Here is a 17,311-nt window from a genome sequence, read left to right on the forward strand (position 1 = left end):
ATTTGCTAGGGCTATCCTTCATGGGTTTGTGGAGTGCTCTTCTCTTTCTTCCTCCTCTCATACAGTAATTTTTGTACTCTCCCAGGTAAGAAGAATAGTGCAACAGTGGTAAAGAATGACATAGTACAATTGTATAAGATCTTACCATAATGATAAATATCCTACTTCTCACTGTTCCAGTATTCAGTCCCTACCTTCTGCCTCCTTTTCTGTTGCCCTACTACTGGCTGAGGGGGTTCTTTCATCCTTATCTTCTTCTGTTTTCCTTCCTGGGTGGGCATGCTATTGTTTGACTGGGGTTGCTTTGGTTCTTCTGAGGCTCCTCTGTTCTGAGGATTAGGTGTCCATATGTCACATATATACCTTATGCCTTACCTGTAGGATATATGTCTGACACATGATGCCAGAAAAGTGTGGCTTTGGTATGCTGGCCAGATGTTAGGCTATCCTTGTCAGACTGTCCCATGTATAAATAATACTGCAACAGTGAGAAAGTAGGACATCTATTGCGATGGTGAGATCTTACACAACTATTCTTTCTTGAAGCATGCAGTCAGGCACATCAACTGAATCATGGAGTAGAAACATGCTAATTCAAATTTCTAGAGTTTAAGAGCAGGAAGAAGAAATTTAACCAGATAACCAACTAGAATCTTATTGGCAGTTGTTTCTACTACAAGGCTGATACAGAATGCAATAATAAAGAGGTTCTGTCAAGAAATTGTACAGAAATGCAGTTTACCTTGCTGTAGTGAGGCAGCTGGTTTGGGTTGAGTCACTTCTATCAGGGAGTGGTAAAATAATTTTAAAATTGGAGCCATACCAGCCTGACAGTTATATTAGCTAGAGAACAGAGCTGAATGGAGGGCAATCAAGTAATTCAATGAAATGGACTTGTTTCCCCTTGGATGGTTTTCTACCGAAAGTAATCCAATGAGGTAGAATTTGTAGGGATAGAAATCCAAGACCTCAGAATTTAGCTCACTGCAAAATGTAGTGCTTCCAACGTCATGATTTTAAAATGTTATTTAGGTGATTGAAATCCAGTAAAATGAAGATAACCCTGACTTTGCTGAAACTGTAGTATTCAGGCAGGACAGCACACCAGAACTGAATTAAATGCATCTACTTCCTTTGTTGTGTGGTTTATTGAAAATGGATTGTGCATTTACTAATTTCTTTAAACTATATGCTAAACGTTTAAGTCTGATTTTTATTCCAAATCAATAAGGAGTGCAAAGTTGGATGATGTAACAGTTCAGCTGTTGTAGATCAAATTAAATCAAACTGATTGCATTGAACATTAGTCTACATTTTAGTTGTAAGCTCTTCTTCAAACTTGGTAAACTGAAGGCATAGTACAAAATCTAGTATCCACCCCCTCCTCATTTGAAGTCAAAAGAGCAGCGGCCTCAGAAATACTGTGTTGAGGTTAGGAAGAAGTTTCTGTAAATGTCTGTAACAGTACAGCAGTGAAAAACAACACATCAGTGTTGACTGCATTTATTGAAAACCTGGATCATTTTCTTCAGCCTTATACAAACAAACACTGAAAACAGCCTTGTTTGTTGAATAAGAGATGAACATCCTGGGTCTGCTTGGATTCGTAGTAAGACACTCGGAGAAGTGTAAATAGTAATGCATGAACTAAACTAATGGTACTATGATACTGAGCATAATTTAACTCCTGTCAAATACCTTCATTTTCAGAGAAAGTAAAGTACTGTTTCAGGTAAGAGCCGCCCTCTCCAAAGCAAAAAACACAGCATCAATGGGACCAGACGGTGTCTCGGGCTGCGTCCTACATGAACTCCAAGAAGAGCTAAACCCAAACATAAAACTACTGTTCAATCTTAGCCTTACTACAGGATATGTGCCCAAAGAGTGGCGTACAGCAACAGTGGTCCCTCTCCATAAAGGTGGTGCCTCATCGGATCCTGGAAACTATCGCCCCATAAGCCTGACTAGCTTGATTTGCAAAGCTATGGAAAGGATCATCATGGACCTCATAAATAAAGATATTGGGGACCTACAGACACTGGATCCTACCCAGTTCGGCTTTGTTAAGGGCAGATCCTGCCTCTTAAACCTGGTTGATGTCTTTGAAACAGTCACCAAAGCCATTGACGAGGGGAAGGTGGTCCACACAGCCTACCTGGACCTCACAAAAGCCTTCGATACAATACCCCACTCGGGCATTATAGATAAGCTCACCAGCTTAAATATAAACTCCTATGTCACTAGATGGATTGCAAACTGGCTCAAGGACAGAACCCACATGGTTAGAATTGCTGGAGCCATGTCAGACTCCAAACCAGTTACAAGTGATGTCCCACAAGGTTCAGTCCTGGGACCTCCCTTGTTCGGTATATATTTCTCGGAGGTACAGGCCAACACGGAAGGACTGTGGCTGACCAAGTTCACAGATGACTGCAAACTGGGCGCCATAATCGACTCTCCAGCCAACACAAGCATCCTCCAAAAGGGCCTCATAGAAACAGACAACTGGTGCCAGAGCCATGGCCTCAAGCTAAATGCCAAAAAGTGTATAGTCATCCCCTTTGGCAAAAACAAAGTGCCTCCAAAAGGGCCTCATAGAAACAGACAACTGGTGCCAGAGCCATGGCCTCAAGCTAAATGCCAAAAAGTGTATAGTCATCCCCTTTGGCAAAAACAAAGTGCCCACAAATTACCACATAGGTGGTAATCCATTAAGTACAGAAGAAGTAATTAGGGACCTGGGGACCAAAGTTGATAGCAATCTCTCATTTGACAACCACGTGGCCAAAGTGGTTAGAAAAACATTTTATATAGCCCACCTAATCGTGAAGGGATTCACATCTAGATCAGGGGAGGTCATTTTGCCTCTTTACTCATCCCTGATCAGGCCCATAATTGAATACACAATGCCTCTTTTGGGATGTACCTTACCAGACACCTGCAGCAACTGGAAAGACCCCAAAAGTACCTCACCAAGAGGATCAAAGGGCTGAAACAGATGCCATATGCTGCCCGGTTAAAGAAACTCCAGCTCTACTCAGTGGCATACAACCTGTTCAAAGGCGATCTGTGCCTGACGTATAAAGCCATGTCCAACCCGGAATTAATGGACATGCTGCACCTCAGAAAATCCAAATCCCATTGAGCTACGCACTCGAGAGACTTGAACCTCAGCACTGAAATAAATAGGACATGCTGGAGGGACAGATTCATAACCCAGAGGCTCCCTTCACTCTGGAATAAAATCCCAGTCCAGGTTAGGCAGAGTCCCTCATTGACTCTCTTCAAGAGGAATCTTGATGAGTGGATGGGAGATCGTAGGTTTACCCCGGGTATCACTTCTGTATCACTGTTAGACAGAGGCACAGTATACTAACCTCGAAAAAGGGCATAGCAAAATAAATTTAAAATGGGTGGCGAAAGCCAAACACATTCCGGCTAGGCTTATAAATGCCCTAGGGCAGATAGCCTAGTATGAACCTATGAACCTACTGTAACTGTGTTCACCACAGACCTAATGTTTTTACACAAAAATGTCAATGTTTATTAATATGCATCCGCTCACAGCAGGTAAAGACCAGTCAGTTAGTTCCACCAGACTGAACAGAACTCGGACAACATTTGTGTGGAAACTTTGCATCCTACACCTTCCATGCAGGGAGAAGCTGCCTTACACCCCTTTTATAGTATGAGTAACTACAGGTTTGTCAAATTGAAAAATGAAGTGAAAGTCGTATTTGGTTGGGTATTCCCTAATTGATCTTCACTCCCTTGGTCTTCAATGGACCAAATGGATACAAAAAAAAAAAAAACGAAAAAAAAAAAAGAATTGCAGCACAATAATATATAGTGCTATATCCAGTGAAATGTAAGAATCCATATAGCACTGGTCCTTTGGCATGGGGGATTAGAAATCTTGTTGGAGCCCAAGAAATTTGAGTCCAGTCTGCAGCTCTGGTCCCTGAGGAATCAGTCGAGGGATAGGAAGGAAGCATTTTTCTGGCTTGCCTGCCTGGTGATAGAAAGTTGCTGTGGTTACTACTACCACTTTCTGTTGGTGAGGGCTAGGAAGGGATACAAAACTCACAGCAGAAATATTGGAGATATACCTGCTAGTATCTGTGGGACTCCATGGTTGCACTTCATGTGCATGGCAATGTGTTTGTGGGTAGGGTATAAAATGGTGAGGGGATGTCTCTCCTTGGCAGCAGTGTGATGATGGCTATCCTACTATCCCAAATATCAAATTTGGTCCTGGGGAAGTTGGGGAACAGATGGCTTTAGGACCCCCCTTCTGTTTGGGCATTCTTAGCATGGTCAGAATATGCAAATTAATTACATTGTACATTAACCTTGATTGATGGGTTGCCTGCTTGAATTAATGGATATGCACACTCGGTGAAACATAAGTTGCAGAAAAATATTTCATTTGCATATAGGAAAGCAAAAACTCAACATCAAACATCAGCAGGAATTCACAGTATCAAGTCAACACAGAGTTTAAAATGCAGCAAAATAATGCTGATGAAACTAACATCTGCTTCTATTTCTTTTGTTGATGACACAATATCATCTCTGTTCTGTTGTATTTGGTCATTATCTGCTCCTGTGTCTCCAGCTTTCCATCCCCTTTGTCCATGCCCATGTAGCTTCAACTACCTCAGGCACTCTGCAGTTACCTCTCTCTTCTTGCAATGGCTGGCATTGACATAGACTGCTGTCTGTTCTTTATTTAAACAAACCTCTGGTTTATATGTGTTAAATATCCTACTACAATATTTTGTCAAGTTTTACTTTATATTTGTGCACACACACACACACACACACACACACACACCCCTTATTTAAGTAACCTGTTGCTTATTTAACTCATTCTAACTGTGTGTCTATACACTGCCTGTGGCATAGAATGCATGATTAACTTATTGGCAACAGTACAGCCCAAATATAACTTTTCTTATCATTGTAAATATCTCTATTATGCCAGTTATTGTCATTCCTATGGTATGTAGTCATAACATCTTTATGCATGCTTCAATTATCGTGAATATTTCATTAAGATCTGTGTTCTACCATGGTAAATAAATATACATATTAGTTACTTCATTCAGACCACTTATTTCTATAAATATTTATTAGCTATTGCCCATGTTGCAATGACATAAGTGATAAACATTGTGTGTGACATGGCAGGTGTAGGTGTGCATACATTTTGATGTGGGTTATATCTAGGTGGGGTTTGGCACTATGCATCTAGAGGGACAGTGTTCTGCACTAGTGCCCTGATGGCCGTGGACCGAGCAATATATATGTAAAAAAAACATAACCACATATTTAGTTGTTGCTTTAGTGTAGAAGCTACATAGTGTGAGCTGATCAAATTTGCATGACACTTTAGTAAAATGGTTTAATATGAGCATAAAGAAGCCAGTCAATATATAAGCAGACCCATCAAAATGATACTGACATTACAGGAATCATTACCCAGATCAATGTGTTGCAAAGTGACTGTTACACAGAAATACACTTTCATTAAAGAAATTAGTAACTAAACAATACATAAAGACAAGTTACTGTTGGGTATACAGCATAGTTTTCATAAGGGTGGCTTCAAAGATACAGCTATTTTGACACTACTAGAAAGACTGTAGAGGTTTACTTTAGTTCAGAAAAAAGTGTTGTCTTTCCTTGTTGGTTTGACAAAAACATTAAGCATGATGAGCCACAAAGGTATTTGGGCAGTTGAGGCTCTCTAGAGGGGACAGGAAGCATTGAAGTGGATCTGACCTTACCTGTCTGGTAGGTATACTGTTACTATGGTACCAAGGTACATCTTTGTGTGGCAACAAACATTCCCATTAAGGTCCATTCAATTTTACAGTATTTTGCAAGCTAGATATTGTCATCAAAGATTTTTGCTTCTGCTGATAAAACCATTGATGATTACTGCTTCTCTTCAGTGGGCCCAGGAGCGCATAGTCTCCTCTTAAACATTGCAAACTGCAAGTACTTTTTTTAATGGTTATTTTCCTAATTAATGTGTTTTGGGACCTGATGATGTACCTATTGAATGAACAGATTGTTTATCTGGGGTTGAACCTGGCAATTCAATTTATATAGTGACACATTTTGTAGTTATGATCATTATGATTGCTTCATATACGTAATGATATGGATGTTACTTTACAGAATACTGTGTACATCTACATTAGAACAGTCTTTTTAATGTATTCTAGATGCAGGGAAAGGACCTAGAAACATTGATTTTTTTTTCACCATCACTTCCTAGTTTGGTTTGTGACCAGGGTGCCTTACCTCACATAACACAGAACCAAATATACTATCTTTGTATAATATAATTAAATTAATTAACAATGTAGGGGAAAAGAGAGGGTAGAGTACCTAATCCTGGGGAATTCTGAGAAGAATCATCTGAAACTGAGAATATTATTCTAGAGTACAGTTTTGATTTTTTTTTTTTTTTTTTTTTTTTTACCAGATAGCTGGTGAATTAACCAGTTGACTTTGTTAAAAAAAAACAGCACCTGACACATACCACACTAGCAATTTGCAGTGACGTGAATTTGGTACATGTAATTATCTGCAACTTAAAAGTACTGAGATATCAATGTATTTTGGAATAGGGAAAGTACTTGAGGTACAGTAGACTCAACTTTGTATATATTCCCCACTTTCACACTACTTCTGTTCTGAGGATTGTAGTTAGCCCTTGGTTTTCAACAGACACTCATTGGTGTAACCTTGCTGCTCCTTGGATAGTATGTTAGTTTCCCTCTAGGATAGTCACCATGTCAAGAAGTGCTGCATGGCTCTAGACACAGATCTGTTTGGCACTCCATGTCACTTGCCAGCCAAGTAAGTGTCCCAGAGCCCACAGCATACATTCTGTGGTTGTCTTCATTACCACTGGATTAGATGCCCATGGCCACTGTACCTCCATACCTGAAGGAAATCTAGACCCAGTGAAGTGGTCTCTGTCCAAAGCACCCTGCTCGGTCATGGTATACTGGGTGGTACTAGGCCAATGCATGCAGTCTGTTACTATGTTTCTTCTGCATTTTTTATATCCTGTTTCACCCCTTTTAAGCCATTTGAATGCTGTCAGGATGTATAGTGTCGTCTTTCATTTTTTTTTTTTTTTTGTATTTGTTTCTCTCTGGCTGTTTGACTTACCTTGACTTTGGTATAAAACATAAATGTTAGCAGTTACAGCTGCTTTTTCCTAGACTAACTGCTGTGTGTGTTGCTCATTTTTGTATCACTATATAACTAATTTTATCTGTCTGTTTACTGCATTAGACATGCTCCAAACATCATGCAAATCACAATTCTGTGTATAATTTACTTATTTATTTATTGACATTTCATTACCAGGAAAGTTCGACAGGTTAAGACCTGGGGAGAAAAGCTCCAAAGTATTACAAAAACATTTTAAGAACAACAATTTTACAATCTGCAGAAATAATGCAATAAAATCTATAGTTTAAACGGTTTACTATTACAAGGTCAAACGGCACTCCTTCGACTGTACTATAGTCGACGACGGAAGGTCGTAAATGTCGAATGTCGAAGTCAAAAAATCAATCTAGGAATGGTGTTAACATGGGTTGAGGTAGGTGTTCGTATTATTCTGAACTACAAACATCTCCCCTACCTCGACCCATGTTAAAACCCATTCCTAGATTGTTTTTTTGAGTTCGCGATTATCAGTTTCGACCTTCCGTTGTCGACTATACTACAGTTGAAGGAGTGCCGTTCGACCTTGTAATAGTAAACCGTTTAAACAATTATACCAAATTGCACATCATTGGTTAAGAACAGATACAACATATGACAATGATTTAATATTTAGAGAAAGTTTAGCCAGTTTAGAGAAATTAATGATGTTAGTGTAATACAAACAGGAATTGCAATAAGAAGTGGGAGGAAAAAACAGGGTTGTGGAATATGCAGATAGTCAGTGGAGAGAAACTGAAGTTAGTAAATGAACGAAGAAGAGGGAGTAAGGAGGTGTAAGGCATGAATAGGTACGTGTTCATATTTTAGGGATATAGTTTATCCTGGGGGTATGCAACCAGAGACAGATTTTGGCAAGGGAGTCTTTCAGAATGGTTGTAAAGGATTGGAGGGAGGGTATTGACCTGAAGGATACAGGTAAGGAGTTCCAGGCCTTTGCAACATGATATGAGTACAGACCATGTCCAGCAGATTTGATAGGTTTGTGGACAGCTAGGACTTTTGGTCATTGGATCATAATGACCAACTCATAGTTCTGTAGAAGAGTACTTAGTGCTGACAACCAAATAGATGCTGGATAATTTTATAGGTGGTGAGATGTGTGTATGATAGTTGACTGGGTAGTTCTGATCAGTTTAGGCTTTTTAGTGCTATACAGTGGTGGGCTCTGAAAGGGATATTTGCTGTAAATTTAGTCACTTCATTATAGCATTGTTCAAGTCTTTTGCTTTTTTTTTTTTATGGCTGGAGGTTAGTAAGGATGGGAGTACTATAGAAGCAGTGAGGGGAGGAGGTACGTTTTGTCAGGCATAGTTTCAATTGTATTAGCAAGTATGTTTTTGGCTCTGTAAAGCATCCCTAGTTTTTTGGTGATTTTATGAAATTTTGTATATGCAGGTTGAATTTATTATCATCTGTAATACTTAGCTACGTGAAGTAACTTCAATTGTTTTATTAAGAGCAAGGATTTTACATTTTGTTTTTTCATGAGAGGGGAATTTTGGGAAAAAGACATTTTTTTTGGGGGGGGGGGGGGGTTGAGCATGAGTCATTGAGTTACAAAGCCATGCTTCACTTTGAGTAGTTTTATATAGGATGTGGTGACGTGGCTGTTGGTCAGGGTTGGAATTAGATGTTGGGGAATCCTTGGTTAGGAATGCTATACTATCTAGTATACTATACTATGAAATGAGTTGAATTCTATTGGTTTTGAGTGGTGAATTATTGGGAGAGAGGTTAGGGTTGAAGTTTTGGTGGGGATGTAAGATTTATTTAATGGATGACCAGAATCGTTTTAGGGTTGTTTTGCTATTGTTAAATGCTTTTTAGTACAGATGTGGAGCATTCTGAAGTTTTCTAGATAATGTGATGTTTTATCTTTTTGCAGTTCTTTCCACACTTTATCCTGCATTAGCATTCTACTCTTTTTGGATAGCAATATTTGTTTTCAGCCCCTTCCTTATAGGGGTTTTAAGGACATTTAGGAAAGTTGCATTAAATTAATTTACAGCACCATGTAAGGGGAGGGTTTTAAGGATGTTCCATTTAATAGATGATAGGACAGTAACGAATATTTCTGCATTAAACTTGTACAGGTTACGAGCTGTTTTATAAACATGCTGTTTGGGTGGATGTGTGAGATGACTGGTCGTATAGATTGGGGAGATGATCACCGAGACAGTCTTAACAATATATTTGTGGTCGTGAATTTGCAAGGATCTGATACTAGAATGCAGTTCTTCTTAACTTCATGTCAATTATTACAGAAAGCAATCAGTTTATAGCTGATACAAAGCAATTAGCAAGAAGGCACAAAGTACAAGAAGTTTTCTTTCTTTTACTGAATGCAGAAACCTGGGAGACTAAGTAACTGTCATATACAGTGTAATCTGTTGGTCAAGAGAAAGGACAGTGACCCACTTAATTGGTCCTTAGAGTGCAAGGACTACTACTTTTGGGGGGGGGTGTCACAGCCACATTCCAGCACAGGACAGGCATGTATTTGACTATTTACAGTTAATACACAGCAAGGATTGCACAATGACAATATTCTTAGAGGAAATGTTTGAGTTGGGCCTTGTGGTAGAGCTTTTTTTCGTATCGGCATCAAGGGTGAATGAAGTCACCACAGGCTCTACACTGTGAAGGAATATGGGGACTGAATGGAAGTGGAAACCAAAGTCTATAAGATCAATGCACGTTTAATGTGTATCATAGATCAGTTGAGTTGCAGAAATGCACTGCCTCTAAATCACTTTGTTTAAATAAACTGACATTACCGGGGTTCATTTTAGTTGCACTGTTTTAACTTTCTTAATGATATTCATTAATTTCTCATTGTGATAATTTTAGAAATCTGCCTATTTAAGGGAGATAATGATAGCCTTGACAGTGGAACAGAATGTGTGCGCTGTACTTTTATTAGTATCATTATTAGATTGCTACCTGTTTAACACTGGTAAAGGAACTGCAGATGGAAGTTGCATAAAACACTGACATCCATAGCTGGCTTTAGGCACCAGCAAACCCAGCGGTCGCTGGGGGCCCCAACCAACCACGGCATGTTATCTTAACCTAATATTTTGTAACATGTCTATCAAACCAACAAAAGCTAGTACAACAGTCTTGTATACTTAATAACTCTTATTACCCATCTCCTTTAAAATTCAAAGATATTCTGATTATAGTAACAGAGTTTTATCAAGTAACAGGCATCACAATTCCATTAAATATTCTACCACTGACAAAAGTGCTCCTGGCTTAGTTATACGCTGCTGTTAGACATGTTCTCCACTAAAACTAACTACATAGCCAGCTTTAGGTCCCTGCAATACCCGTGGCTGCAGGGAGCCCCCCTTAATAATCCTTGACTGTGTGGGGGCCCCATAAAAGCTGCTGCTGGTTGGGAAAGTTGAGGAAGAAAAAAATATATTAATTTCCTGATTATGCTGTTTAACCTGAACAGGGCTGTGATATGACCCTGTTAAGATAAAGCTGATAATGAACATGATCGATCAGTAGCCCACAGTGACTTATCTCAGTGCAAACTTTGGATTTTAAGAAGAACTGATGCTTCCGATCATCAGGGATGGTTCTCTCTTTCGGGGAGGGGCGGTTTATAATTGCTAGCAGAACACCAGATACTATAACTCTTAACTTCTTTGCTCAAGAACTCAGTGCAATGCCAAATAATAGAATAAAGGTGCAAAATCAGGAACTCATGGGATCATAGGACGTAACTAGGCTATTAGCCCTGAGGCCCTTATAAGCCTAGCCAAGAGTTTAGCCCATGTTTAGACAAGTCACCACCCAAAGCCCCCATCCAGCAGGGACACACATGGAATCCCAGGGGTGTTTTTTCTGTTTCCCATCCAGTTATCCAGTTTGTAGTTAAAAAAGGATAATGAGGTACTCTGCTTGACATGAAGAGGGAGTCTATTCCACAGATGGGGGAGTCTCTGGGACACAAATCTGTCCCGCCAACAAGTTCTATTGATATCACAGACCACGTTGATGTCACGCGTACAGGTTACTCTAGTGGAGCTTGACTCAACTGTAATTCACTTAAAGTTAACAAAAATAACACCTTTTTCATCAACATATATTTTTGGACAATAAGTGTAATTGCCAATATCTGGATTTATTGACTGCAAACCTGAGTGATTACAAGCAAATCAAATTTTTTACGAAGGACAAAGCAAAAGTATGAGAAAATCGGGGAAGGTCTGGAAATCAGGGACAGTGACAGGTATACCAAGAGAATAAAGACAACGGAATCCCTTGTCATAGACTCTCCAATAAGTGTTCAAGCACCTCTCGTATAACACAGTTTTATTCCATGAATGATTACAAATTGGGTATACAAGATATTGAGTATTATATAGGTACATATAGTATTTAATCATAGATAGATTTATCATGACAATTAGAGACATTCAATCTAGTTCGACACACACATTAGTTTTCGGTCTTCTTATATATTTATAAAGGGAAGTATTATTGTGTCAATAATCTTGTTTTCACATCAAGTTATTTGCTACAATTCATATAGTTTGGAATATGTTATTAGTTGTTGTTAGTTTGGTTCACTCGTCTAAGGCAAGACGGGACATTAGGCAACGATAGTTTTTCTTTGCCAAACGGGCAGGAGTCACGGACAACTTGTGGTCCCAAGTACACAGGGCATGGACTTGACATCACTGAGCCCTTCAACAGCAGCAAGATCAACATCACGGACTTCACCTTCAACTTTTCCATCTACGATGTTGATGAAGAAGTGAAGCGTACTGGCACAAAACCGAAGAGAGTTTTACCTTTAAAAACTTATTCAACTGCCACTAACGGCTCCACACAATGCAATAAAGGTACTGTTCCATCCACCAGTCATATTGCCAATCATTTAGGAAGAGCTGATTTGACTAGTAAAGACAAACAGTTCAACAATTTTTTGGTTACTGACTATAATTTTGATAATTTGACACAGAATAAACAAGAGGGCTCCAAAACACCGGAAGATTTGGGGAGTCTTAAATATATGATCTATTAATTAGGCAGAAAACTGAATGGTATAAATGGTATCAAAGCTGACAATGCATATTTGCAAAACTGTATTAACATGAAAATAGTCCCTATGGGACTGAGATTTTTTAAAGTACCTATGGGTATTATTTTAACTGACAATAGTATTGCTGAATTTAATGCATTTTTTAACCAATGTGGTTTCAATTTTATGAGAATGCTCATAAAATATAATGATGAAAGATTATGTAAATTAGTACAGGAAACAGAGATTTTAAATAATAAGATAACAAATGATTTATTTTCTGAATGGGAAAGATTGTATAAGAAACAATTTAATTTAGCTGAAAAATGGGTACATAACATTTGCACAAGGAAGCACAAGAAAATCTTAAGGGATGTAGAACAGTATGAGAAAGGTATGGTTTATGAGTGGTATAAACGAAAAGAAAGAGGTATTAATATTGATAAAATATCTTATCAGAAGTACACAGAAGAATTTACCTAGGACAGGAATCAATATAATAAGGATTCCCATTTTCAGAGGGTCGATGTCAACCAGGGACAACCATACAGGAACAGATACCAACAATAGTTCCAGTCACCAGTGAGACCCAGGCAGAGGCAATGAGGGGGCAAGAAGTAATGGTAGACAACTTGGCAGAAGTATGTAGTGTTAGTCAAGATATAGTAGTATGTGAAAATATATATACTTTTAACAATTTTAACATTTATAATTTTTCATGTATAGATATACATAAGGCACATTTCAACTTACTGGCTAAAGGTATGAAATATATACCGAATCCACACTTTGATGTGGTTGATTGTTTGTGTGAACTCAAGAAATTCACTAGGAAGATGAATCTAGCAGTCTTTTTTAAGGACAATATAAAGGTAGCACAACCGTTGGATATTAAAAGTAACAGAGATAGTATCATCAAAGAAAAAAGTACATTTATACCACCAAGTCATCCTGTGGTAGACACTTATGAAAAAATAGTGACGAGAGATCTACCAGGTTTCTCATTTTTCTCAAAATGCTAACAACAGCAATTTAAATGAAGTAGAAATGAAAACACTTAAGGCATTACAGAAGGACACTAACATCAGGGTGATGAAGCCGGACAAGGGGGGCGGTATTGTCATCTATGATAGTATAAGGTATAACAAGAAAATGTATGATATTCCCTACTATTCAGGTAACTATGAATCTATCTCTTAATGAGATAAATATAGCTTATCAACAGATAGATTCCTATATAGATGAATTTTATATTGATGGTAGAATCACTAGTGACATTTGTAAATTCTTAAAAGTTAAGTATCCAAGATTAGCCACAATGGTTGGCATACCAAAAATACGCAAGGACATCAAAGACCCCCCTTTCCGACCAATTATATCGGGTAGCAAATCCAAAAGATACCCCACTTGGTCAAGGATTCCTGGGAGTTTTTAGGTACTTACCCCACGGGTGTATGCAAGGAAGGTTTGTTATTTGTCACCATTGATGTTATAGACCTGTTTTCGTGCATACCCAAGCAAGCAGGATTAGAGGCCTTTTGTAACAGTGTCACCAAGTACACAGATTTTAGTTGGGATGAGATATGCATCATTATGGAATTGATGTCTATTGTGTTAGACAACAATTTCATATTTTTTGAGGGTGAGCATTTCAAGCAGACCAGGGGGTATCAATGGGAGCAGCTTGTGCTCCCATATTTGCCAACCTGGTCATGCTTGATTGGGAGAATTCTATACTATTTCCTAGTGAGTTTTATAAGATTATCAAATATTACTCAAGATTTTTAGATGATATATACATCTTATGGGATGATAGTGAAGAAAGTTTAGTTGCATTTTTGCAATTCCTTAACACTTCAAGTGACTATCTCAAATTCACATATGCTTAAAACACTGAAGGTATAGCCTATCTTGATACATATATATATATATATATATATATATATATATATATATATATATATATATATATATATATATATATATATATATATAAGAAGGAGGGTAACTTTAATTCCAGAATATATAGAAAGAAGACTTTTTCAATGACTATTTGGAATACAGTAGTTGCCATCTGGTTTGCATATGTGCAGCCCATATGACATCTGATGCAAAGATGATGGTAGAGAAAATTAATTTTATAACTGAGCTGTTTCTAGAGAGAGGCTACCCATTGAAAATGTTATCAGATATTGGACAAAATGTAATTCAGGAATGGGGCATTAAGTATAAACCTTTATTAGGATCTGGATTTGAGACTAAACAGGTAAGGAAAGTGGGGAATAATTATGACAACGAGACAATTTGTCATCAGAGATCCCTAATACTACAATACAGTCCAGTAGTAGATAAGGTAGTATATATTATAAATAAATTCTGGTATTTGATCTCCTGGGACTCCAGTTTGTTGGAATTAATGGGTAATAAACCTAGAATTGTTTACAAAATGGGAAGGAATATAAAAAATGTACTAGTCCACAAAACAGGTAGTGTAGGTAAATTGTTAAAGAACGTTAATTCTTCACATACCTTCAAATGTGGAACATGCAATCAATGCAAATATATATATGAAAAGGAAAGGATGATTATTCAGAATTAATTAAAAACATTAGTTAAATTCAAACGTAGTAATTGTAGAACAAAAATGCTCATATACTTGGCCAAGTGTAGTGAATGCACAAGCTATTATATAGGTAAGATGGAGAGATGTCTCAGACAGCGTATATACGATCATACATATTGTATTAGGAAGAAAGACCCCACTAACGCATTATATAAGCATATAGAAAGGATGGGGGATACAGACAATTTTAAATTCGCTAGTCTGGAGACAATTACCATAGACCCAAGAGGTGGTGACTACAAAACTCTGTTAAGTTTCAAGGAAGTTTGGTGGCAACTTTATCTAGATGCCACCACCCCCCAGGCCTCAATGAATACATTTCATGCAAACCAATTTTGGAAATGACGTAACTATTTGTACAACTATAGGAGTCAAGGGGGAAAAGTGTACCCAATATCAAAGTCATATTATGCAATATATACAGTTAGTTAGTTATCTAGTTATTTAATTATTTGAGTGAACTGGAATCACATTTTTTTATTTTTTTTATATTTTATTTTAAGCATTTTTTGTGTAATATTTATGTATTATTGGATTATATTAATAATGATAGTTGTTTTGTGAGTATCGGTAACATCAATTTTATTTGTAATGTATTTAACATTAACTGGGTATACAAGATATTGAGTATTATATAGGTACATATAGTATTTAATCATAGATAGATTTATCATGACAATTTAGAGACATTCGATCTAGTTCGACACACACAGTTTTCAGTCTTCTTATATATCTTATATATTTATAAAGGGAAGTATTATTGTGTCAATAATCTTGTTTTCACATCAAGTTATTTGCTACAATTCATATAGTTTGGAATATGTTATTAGTTGTTGCAATAAAAAAAAAAATGTATTGTCATTCTAGGGAATTGTAGTTTTTTTGTCAAATATACAATTTAGTGTTGGTTTAGTTTTAAGAGGTGTGTATACAGCAACAGATACATGGTTTCCACTTGTATCCGTTGATTTTAGCGCCAATTTCAAAATATAACATGAGATTTGGTCATGAGAAGATGTTCTGATGAAGCCCACTATACGAGTGGGTGAAAGCGCTTAACCAGTTTTTTATGTCATTTTTTGTCTTTCCAATTTCATGTGCTGTCAGTATTTGGAGTATTTGTATTGTTCGTTCACGGAATAAAACTGTGTTATATGAGAGGTGCTTGAACACTTATTGGAGAGTCTGTGACAAGGGATACAGTGACAGGTATGCATTACTTCTCCGAGGTAAATAAAAGTGACTTACCTCTGCTACATTTTGATGACTGCTAAACAGCAGTCACTGATCTGATGTAGCAGTACCAGTTATTTGCTGAAATAAGCACAAAATTAGTACTGCTAATGCTTTGTCTGCGTGTAATATCCCAGATTTTTATTTGTGCACACACCCAATAATGTCAGGACACACACATTATTCTTCTGGGTATCAGTAAAAAAATGAACCTAACAAGTAATAATATTTCAAAAGTAAGGCACAAACTGTATCACAGAACATTCAGACACTTGTATCTTCTTGGTATCTGGTGGACACCACTCCTCAGACTGCATAAATGGATACATGGGGGCTCCCTTAGCCATCCTCGGCTATGTGGAGGCTCCAACAAAAGCTGTTGCATGTTGGGAAAAATGAGGAGAAAACAATGAATCCATCTTCTGATTACACTTTTTAACCTGAACAGTGCTGTGAGTGTCTGTGTGTCTGCCTGTGTGTGTGTGTGTGTGTGTGTGTGTGTGTGTCTGTCTGTAGGTTATGGAGGGCTGGGGATTGTGTGGTTAATACTACTATAATTTTCATCACAGTCAAAACTTAGAGGTGTGCACATGTGGTCATTATAGCTTGTGCTTTAGTTAAGGACAGTGTGGTCATTTTTTCTTTTACTATTCTCACAGACCTCAGAGGTATACAAAGAAGGTTACTATAGCTTGTTTAGGCACAGTGTACTGTCTAGGAGCAACAAATTTCAATATTACTGTAATAATTTTTTTTCACTTTCCTCACAGTCAGACATCAGGCACATACACAGATGGCTGCTTCTGAGGTTAGGCGTGAGATGAGGTGTGAGGAGGCATGCTATGTATTATGTATACCATCAGTCATTTTAAAATATGACTAAGGCAATTTAAACCTCTGGTTTCATCCCAGTTTAACACCAGAGTGATGCACAGGCAGTGACTATAGTGGTTTAGGGAGGCAGGCAGTTTTCCCAGATAGGACTTTTATATATTCCCACAACTGGCTCGTGAGTTTATTGTGAGCTGCTGTTTTGTCAGCTTTGAGCATTAAGCCTTGGGCACAGCTTACATCTTCCTTGAAAAAACAAAAAAGGGCTGAAATTCTTTTCTTTCTCTTGATTTTTGTTTAGACCACCATTCATTTAAAAGGCT

Source organism: Protopterus annectens, chromosome 15.part0 (assembly GCF_019279795.1).
Source record: "Protopterus annectens isolate FY-2018-M chromosome 15.part0, PAN1.0, whole genome shotgun sequence".
NCBI lineage: Eukaryota > Metazoa > Chordata > Ceratodontiformes > Protopteridae > Protopterus > Protopterus annectens.